Here is a 9,639-nt window from a genome sequence, read left to right as displayed (position 1 = left end):
GCTTTCCCATAATTATTTTAGTAGCGCCGGAATTCCCCGTATATCCCAAAAACAGCCAATCCCATTCGCTCGTAGAGACGACGCCCCCAATCGAGGTCATTGCAATTTTATACGCGAGAGCTAAGAATTTTCCCGCCAAAAACAGTTTTTCGTAGAATTTTAACTCAGTTGACCATGTCATCGACGAAGGTTCGCCATGTCTTCAATCGCATCGATTATACGTCGTATTAAGCCGAGAACCAATGAAACAAATGCTCACATAAAAAAACGTACCGCGATTTTACATGAATTGGCTCAATGCCAACATCATATCGCTGACAAAGGTAAACCAAAAATCCGAGAACACAGAAACAAATTAAATGGTCTCGGCAATTAGGAATTAAATCACAAGAATATAAAAAAGCTATAAAAGAAAAAATAAATAATAAAGATGTTAGTAATAATGGTGAAAATATTGTTATTTCTACTCCTTCTAATAATAGAATATTTTATAAATATTTATATTATACAACTGGATTTGTAATTGTATTCATTTTGATTGGATGTAGTTGGTATAAAAAATCAAATAAAATTTGTGTTGTTAATAATTCTGAAACTACTACTATTAAAAATAGAAATACTTCACAATAAAAAAAATGGATCAATATTTAAGAAAAAAAGCAAAAGAAAAATTTAATTCATTAAACAATATTTCTATGTTTATATCAATTAAATATCTCACTACTTTTGTCTATCTATTAGGAGCAATAAAATTGTCCAGATAAGTCATTTCGGATTCTTGATATTTAATTAATTTTATTATTTTGATTATTTTATATTTATCAATTTATTTTTTTAATTATTTTGTTTTTTTAGCCCACTTGGGACTTTAGTCCCAGCGGGCTATTGCGTTCACTTTTCGTCCGTCGTCCGTCCGTCCGTAGACGGAATCCAGTTATTTTGGGAAGTTTGAAGACGCTTCAAGGTAATGTCTTTATATTTTGGTTACACATGTATCTACCCTAGAGACATCTTCAGCCCAAAAACTGGCCCTGTCAGATTCAAGATGGCCGACTGGCAGCCATTGTTGTTCGCCAAAATCAGCACTTTTTACACATTTTTGAACTTTTTGAGGGAAATTTTGAAGACGCTTTGATCAATTACCTTGATCTTTCGGATATATGTGAATTCCCCCAGGGCCCATCAGCATAACAAAAATTGGGTCGATCGGACTCAAGATGGCCGTCCTATGACCTTTTTAGTGGCCAAAAATGTTAATTTTGGCCCAAATTCTGAGTCCTGTAGCTTCCTACTGGTTTATCATTTCTCATTGCAATTTGTGATGGGTATTCTTTGGAAAGGGATGTTTTATACCTGAGACAGGTATTTTTCATCAGCCAATTATGACGCAATTGGCGGCCATCTTGGTGTCAGAAGTACTCATTCGTAAGTGGGAAAAGGTTTTTCCACATTACATTGATACCTAAGCGTATTTTGTTACTTCAATGATTTAAAAAGTTGTAGCTCATAACGTGTTCTATGATTGTGGTGAGTTTCAAGGTCATTGGTTTTTGAATATGGCCACCAGGGGGCGTTGAATAATGCAATATCTTAGTATTTCTATATTATATTCGTATCAATGCATATTTTGTAACCACAATCAATTGCAAAGTTGTAGCTCATGACATCATCTATGATTGTGGCAAGTTTTAAGGCCATTAGTTATTCTATATAGTCACCAGGGGGCGTTGAATAGTAGAATAACTTAGTATTTCCTTATTATATTGGTACCTAGGCATATTTTGTTACCATGATCAATTACAAAGTTATAGTTCGTGACATGTTTTATGATTGTGGTGAGTTTCAAGGTCATTGGGTTTTGAATATGGTCACCAGGGGGCGTTGAATAGTAGAATAACGTAGTATTTCCATATTAAAGTGGTAACGAGGCATATTTTGTTATCACAATCAATTACAAAATCGTAGCTGCTGACATGTTCTATGATTGTGGTGAGTTTCAAGGTCATTCGATTCTGTATATGGTCACCAGGGGGCGTTGAATATTGAAACTGTTAGATTGTTGAGCATTTGGAACCACTTCCCGAGTGGGCATGGTGTCCCTGGACCCCTAGTTTATTTAGTCAAAAGTTTCTAAATCATGATGACCGTCTTCATTTTTTCCATGATAGATTATTTTAAATCCTTCTAAATCTTTTAATTCCTCTTTACTCAACGAAACCCATTTATCAGGTAAAAATACTTTAAATTCTTGCGTTGTACTAACATTACAGTTACTTAAATTTGCTGATATTAAAACCCCATATTTAGTTTTTATCTTTTCTAATTTTAATATTTTATGTTCAATTTCTTTTGTAACATCGACTAACTTTTTTATTTCAAGTTTTTTTTGCTGGTTTTATTCTGTTATTTATTGTCGCTAAGAATGCTTTTCTAAAATTACTAGTGGTGACGAGTGATTTGTCGTACTCTCGTACTCTGATCTGAAACCCTCATTTTCCAATTACTCTCGCTGAGTACACGTGCTTCATACTGCTGCGTAGAATCGATGCCTCAGCATTCACACGCGCTCTAGTCACGGCGCGTCGGTCACCGAGTGTGTATCAGTAATAATCAGCCGATAAACTTGATTTCGTTAGTAACCAGTTTAAACCTGACTGGTTTAGTTTCACATTCGGTTTTTTTTTCACAAAAAGCCCATCCCAGATCGTTTGAATTTCACGACGGGAGGACGAATCAACGCTTGCCGACGATGTAGGCCCCTATAGTAAATGGTACATTTTTCTACTGACACCTGGCTACAAAATACCGTCTATCAAATTTCTTCAATTTCGATCACTGACTGAATTGTTTATCAAAATTCTCTAACAATCCCGAAAAGTTTGTCACGAAATCAAAAGTTCCAGTGGCTAATGCCTTTTCAACACGGTCCTGTACTGTGCTGCCACCTAACAAAAAAAACTTTATCCGCTATAAACCTGCATTTTGATATGTAGTTACTACTTTAATACTTATGTACAGTGCCATATTCTATCTTTGAGAAATTATAGAAGATTAAAAGATATTGATCTCTTCATCAATTGAATGAATTTCGATCACATGTGATTATAATGCAGTGGATTATGACCCGACTCTAATAATTTGATTTTCAGTGTTCAACTTTTACGCACTTATTGACAATGAATAAATGACAAATTCTGAAATTCGAACCATGCCATCCGATTATAAAGGCTTACCACAAAATCTTTCGAAGATATCATTCAAGAATTCGAATGAGACTGCTGGTAAATATTTACTATTCTGTTCCACTTGGCCGATCGTTAGACTAGCTCTAGGCGCTATGGGCTAGCAGTTGGACTTAAGGTTCAGTCTGTGAACAGCTTCAAAACAACCATAAAATATCTGTAAAATACACTTGGTTCTTCCAAAACCGTCTTCTGTTGGAGGGACCAGAGGAACCAGCAACCAATTTAATGATGGTCTCCCACATAGCCAAGCCATAGAAAAAGTGAAAAAGCAACACATCGAATTTCTTATATGTATTTATTTATTCAGTATTATGTATTTATTTATTCAGCAACAAACTTTCCAAAAATTCATGCTCTATGGTCATGCCTACGCTCTACAAATTCATTTGCTATGTCTATGGTTTAATTGGTAAACATAATCATGGTGAATGTACAGAAGCATGAGATGGCTCAGCCTGTTCTGTGTCATAGTTGTACGCAGAAACGTTTTCAATCGACTCATTGCACTGAACGACCTTTCGCTGGTTGCATTGGTCGCAGGCATAACTAGAAAATATTTCACTAATTTAATCACTTGGCTGAAAAGGACCCTTTGCCCAGGATTGAGTGACTTAAGGAAATCAACAATCTCATTGAAATCTTTGCATGCACCAGGGGCGGATCCAGGATTCTAGGAAAGATCGTGAATCTCCTTACCTGCCGAAGCGCGAAATTTTCGAAGTTTCTGCTTCTCAGACTCATTCTGAGACAATCTAAAGACCCAAAATTCAAATAATGTGTCTGAATAACAGACCGTTTTCCCTTTTAAATTTTTGACATAGGCGAAAGGCGCGAAAATAAGTGGGCGCGTCTGTAGTAAACTTCTGGTGCTTCACCATCAACATTATTCCTTAATGTCTGTTTAGAACCACGACGGGGTATTGCGAGTGTGACACCCAGTTTCTCTGCCATTTCTTCTATCTTTGTGAACACTACTCTAGGCCAATGTGTTCTTTCGCCCGGACGATGTCGATCTTTCGTTCTTGGAGCAATTTCGACAAGATGTTCGTGTTGCCGAAGATGTGATGACATATTTGAAAAGCTGCAATGAATCAAGAAGTTTGTATCTGAGCATACAATCGGTTAGCTTCTTTCACAGTTTATAGGTTCCAACTCCTGCTTTCGTTTAGTTCCATCCATCCTTTCCAAGCAGTTCACTAGTGGTTCACACAATACCGTAAAGTCGTTTTTCACACAGTGCTGGTTTTATTTTTGATTTATCAATTTTTTCCATTCTAGTTGGATCTTCATTCACCTCTTCAACGCATTTCTCAAGTTCACGTGCGCACTTGAGTGAATATTTAAACAAGAAAATTAATTTTAATAAATTATTTGACGCCTGCGAAAAAATGTAGAATTTCTGGGATAAGCTAATGTGGAATTGCAAATTTGAAATCGAAGTTTTAAGAAATTTGGGGAATTACGAGGTTTGGCGATTGGGTAAATGATACAGGTCTTCGACTGGTCTAATTTTAAAAAAAATTTTCAACTTGCGACTGACTTTCAACGGCGACGATTCACTTTTGCCTCTAAGCTGGTCTGCAACTTCATTGGCTCCATGGTCGAAGAAAGAGCTCTTCTGATGTCTGCTTCATCATGACTTCGAGCATATCGTGTAGCCAGCCGGCCCGGTTTGGTTGTCACTCGATATCCTAGTCTTGAGTCTGGGTTGAAGTAGACATTGTCATTTAAATAACTTATCTATGTTATTCTGTATGAATTACCCGTGTGTTTTGTATTTTCTTATTTTAAAATGTGTAATTTAATTGAATTTGGGAATTTTATCCCGGAATTTCGATGTAATAAGGATCAATAAAGAATTGAATACACATGCCATCAGTGGACGCGGAGCCGTATATGACAGCTATGCTATTATAAATTGCTTATCTCGTGAAACCTGCATACCCCTAACATCGAACATATTTTCTAAAACATTTGAATATTGAAATTTTATGTTTACACGTTTTTATATTGACCGCTTGTAGCCGCCGATGAAATTCACGCCGGCCCTACACAGATCGTAGACAGCTTCGTCATTCCACCAGCATCCCCATGTCAGGGTCTGACTTTTATATCAGACTTCCAAATCGTGTATACTTCCGCCATTTCGACCGAATAATCCGATTTACTTATCATTTCGATTTATGCCTGCCGCTTCTGATATAATCATACATCCATTACTATAATTACAATACGTCTTCAATGCAACATAACATTTCGACGTTCAAATAGAGCTCATTATATAATCACAGGAAGACATTCTACATCTTTGTCAATAATATTTTGCCAAATAGTTTGCATGTGTACACATAGACCTGTGACACTTTGCACATCGATTTACGGTTGTCGTTTGTAATATGACGCTGAATGATTAACATTGTTTAGGTTTCATAACGTTTTATAAGGCGTCAAAAAATACCGACAAACTGCAACAGACATACCATGTTATGTAATTCAGGAACATCACAGGCTTTAGAGAGCACAAGTTTTAAATCATGCGACGCCCAGTGATAGTATATGGCTTCCGGACTTTCCGTTTTTACGCGGAATTGATTAGCAGCAGCCTTTTCTGCACCAGCGATGCTGCCAGCGCCATCGTATGTCTGCGGTCGACAGCATTTCGGGGCCAGTTTCTGTGACGTGATACACTGAATGAGTGCGTTGGAAACAGCATCTCCGTTGGTTTATTCACAAGCAACAAATTCCAAAAGACGTTCTTGTGCCTTGTGCAAACCCTTCGTGAACATAGCGAACAACGCCGAGTTGTTCCCAATTTGAAGAGTCAGAAACTTCGTCGATCATGAGCCCAAAAATGGACCATACAGTTGTGCTTTTGCTTGAGCAATTATGCTTTGCTGTATAAATTCACAAAAACAAGTGGGTTACTCATTGTGTACGGTTTTTGAGCAGTACTGTGCATTTTTCTTGCATGTAGTTAAATGCATCTTCATGTGTGGATTCAGCTGCCCAACAAGTGAAGTGAGCCATTTAGAATAGCCCATATTCACATCACTGCTAATATCTTGTGTAACAGCTGGACGACCGTCGTCACAGTGTCCTCTTAGAGCGATTCCTTGACGACCACAAAATTATGAACTTGGAAAACATACCATGACTATTTAACAAAGCATGTACAGTAGAATTATTGTCTGGCACCAAAGAAGAACTTTGGCTGACAGATCCGTGAGGATTTCTGAGTGAGTGCCCCTTGATTCTGAAGGTAAGCCCTCACTGTTGAATTGTTCGTGGCTAACCAAATGTGGTGGCCCTCCACTCTACTCTGAAAGAACTTCAGGGCCTTCCACACGGCCAGCTTCCCAGGAAATTTATGTGGTTGGTGACCTCGTAGCGAGACAACCTCCCGGCTTTGACTCGGTTCTCCCGATTTGCCCAACCCTTGGTGACTGGCATCCAGGACTACACGAACTGGAGCCTCTAACAGGGCTAGTGACACCCCACGCCGAAGATTTGTAGTTGTCGCCCACCAATGAAGATCTATACTTAGATCGGTTGGAGGTACGGGAACCAAGGTCTCCCAGTTGCCCTTCGACTGAGACCAGAAGACCTTCCAATATTGTTGCAAGCGCCTGCTTCTGAGGCGGCCTAAGGGCACCACCAGACCTATGGAGCTGATGGAGCCTAGAAGCCGTGACCAGTAACGAGCTGTTCTCGGGGTTGTGGGTACTCCGACAACAGCTTCTTGAAGTTTGACTACTTGAGCCATGGACGGAAAGACTTTGCCGATTCGGAGATCGAAGTCCATGCTGAGATAAGTGAACTGTTGAGCCGGCGTCAACTGAGATTTATCACTGTTTATGAGGAACCCTAGCTGATGGACTAAGTCCAAGACTAAGGTCATTGCCTCCCGACATTCTTGAGCCGAGTTTGCGACTATTAACCAGTCGTCGAGATAAACGAACAGTCGAACACCCCTGGACTGAAGTACCTTCTGAACGGTCTTGACCAACTTGGTGAAAACCCACGGGGCCGAACTGAGACCAAATGGAAGAGACCTGAATTGGAACTGGTGGCCTTTCCACTTCATCCTGAGAAATTGCTGAGATTTTGGGTGAATTGGAACCTGAAAGTAGGCATCTTTCAGGTCCAATGAAGCTGCCCGTCCTTGGGTTTGGTCATCCAGAATCTTGGAATGTCTAGGTGCCGATCGAGGGATGACAGATCTATCACCGTCCGTTGACCCCCTGTGGCCTTTGGTACCATGAATATTTGAGAAAACCAGCCGGGAGAAATTTCGTTGCCAACTGGTTCTATCGCTCCCTTCTCGGCTAATTCCTTGAGAGCCGGAGAGATTAAGGCCTCCTGACCTGGTTTTGGCCGCATGTCGGGCGGTGACCTCGTCAGGCGCAGTCGCCTTAGGAAACGGAGACGGTAGCCACGAGAGACGACCCGGGAGGGCCAACCGTCTCCGAAAAGGTCGGACCAGTGGGTAGCTGCCTGCTGAAGACAACTTCCCACTGGTCCCGAGAATTCATTTCGAGATTTTCCGAAAGGAAGAGCCCAAGGCTTGATGCGATTGTTGGAGCTGCGCGCTAGTTCTCCAACCGGCATCCGTAGCTGCCTGAGCAAGCGCTGAAGTTTGAGTTGGTCCAGTTTGCGTCCGTGCCGAACCTTGCCGCCGGCGTCGGACCCGAACGCTTTTTCCACGGAGTTCGGACGGTGGACTTGGTCTGGACCTCTCGAATCTTCCTCAGCTCGGCGGAAACAGGAGCGCACCAACCGGAGAAGAGATGTGAAGACGTCCCCAATGGAGCTCTCAGCAAAGAATTTGACACCATATCTGGTAGACGAGCTTTGGAACTGGAGTCCATAACTGACTGACGGGAGGCTAACACAAGATTAGCCTGACCCCGAACCGACAACGGAATTACACGTGAAACAGACCGAACCAAAGATTGGATAATCCGGTCCATCCCTCTAGTTTTAGGGCAACTGACTCTGGGTCGGAGCCCCCATGGACGGCGGCGAGAGTTTCGCAAAGCTCACCCGTCAACACCTTAAGTGCCATATCCTGAAACGAACCAACCCTGGTAAGATTGTCCAGGATTGACGCCATGGCCACCAAACCAGACTTAGACAAACGAATACCCGACTGTGCTGAAACAGTATCCGGGCTGATCAAAGTATAATCAGCATCCAGGCAGCTATGACTATGATCCACAGCACCTGGAGTTGCATAATACGTCGAGCGAAATGCGACATTCACCCCATAATTGCGTATCTAATCGAGCCCATTCTCTTGAAACCGCTGACGATTCGCGTAAAACATTAAGATCAGAGTCCGGAGGGTGATAAGCTTCCATTGACTCACCGACCAGAGGAGCCGCTGTGGGCTTAGCGCGAGTTGGCCAGTGTTTGACAAAAAAACTCACTAATCATTGCTCTAAATGGCATGTCCCCCGCTGGCTCGGATAAAACTGAACGGGACGGAGATACATTGCGAGCCAAGGAAGTCCCCTTTGTATGGGGCAACCCAAAATTGCTTGCGGCAGGAACGACCCCAGAAGGAATTGCCGCTTCTGGGACCGGATCCTCATTGAAATCAGACCCAACCCCAGCATCCAGGAAATCAGAGTTAGAATTCCGAATAACTGAGTGGGCTGGCAAACTTCAAACCAGACAATCAGGAATAGGCTTACCTGTTGTAGAAGTTGTAGCGACTTGTTGCGACAACGATAACAAGTTTAAATTTTTTTCTTCAAATACATGGAAATCCTTCTGAGTCAGGAATTTTTCCCGCATCCCGATGATCATGATGACTTCGGTGACGGTCCCTCGAACGGGATCAAGACCTGCTAGAAGAATCGCCTTCTTCGCTAAACGAGGTCAACGAAGGTCGAATGAGGTGACGGACGGCGAAACTTTCTGCAATAACGATCGTAATCCCTCTCGCGATCAATCCTTGATCTGCGAGGAGACCTTGCGCGTTAATTACGCTCACGGCGTCTGGACCTAGTGGAAGAGCGAGCTCTATCCCCGAGCGACGATGACTATGATTCGAAACGTCAGAATCAGACGATGTACGAAATGGAAATTTAGAACCGGGTGACGTCTGAATCGGACCAGCGCCCGAACCAGAACAGACTCACCGTATAGTATCTCACTAGTAACTCACTAGTATATCAATCCAAATTTAGAAAATATTGGCAAAAACCATAGGAAAGAGTACAGTACTTGACAGAAATATCAAGACATTACATTGAAGCGTCTTCAATACTTCCCAAAATAACTGGATTCTACGGACGGATGGACGAACGGACGAAAAGTGAACGCAATAGCCCGCTGGGACAAAAGACCAAGTTGGCTAAAAAGTGAATGCACTAGCCCACTAGTATAT

Source organism: Tubulanus polymorphus, chromosome 4 (assembly GCF_964204645.1).
Source record: "Tubulanus polymorphus chromosome 4, tnTubPoly1.2, whole genome shotgun sequence".
Lineage (NCBI taxonomy): Eukaryota > Metazoa > Nemertea > Palaeonemertea > Tubulaniformes > Tubulanidae > Tubulanus > Tubulanus polymorphus.
This window is presented reverse-complemented; position numbering follows the sequence as displayed.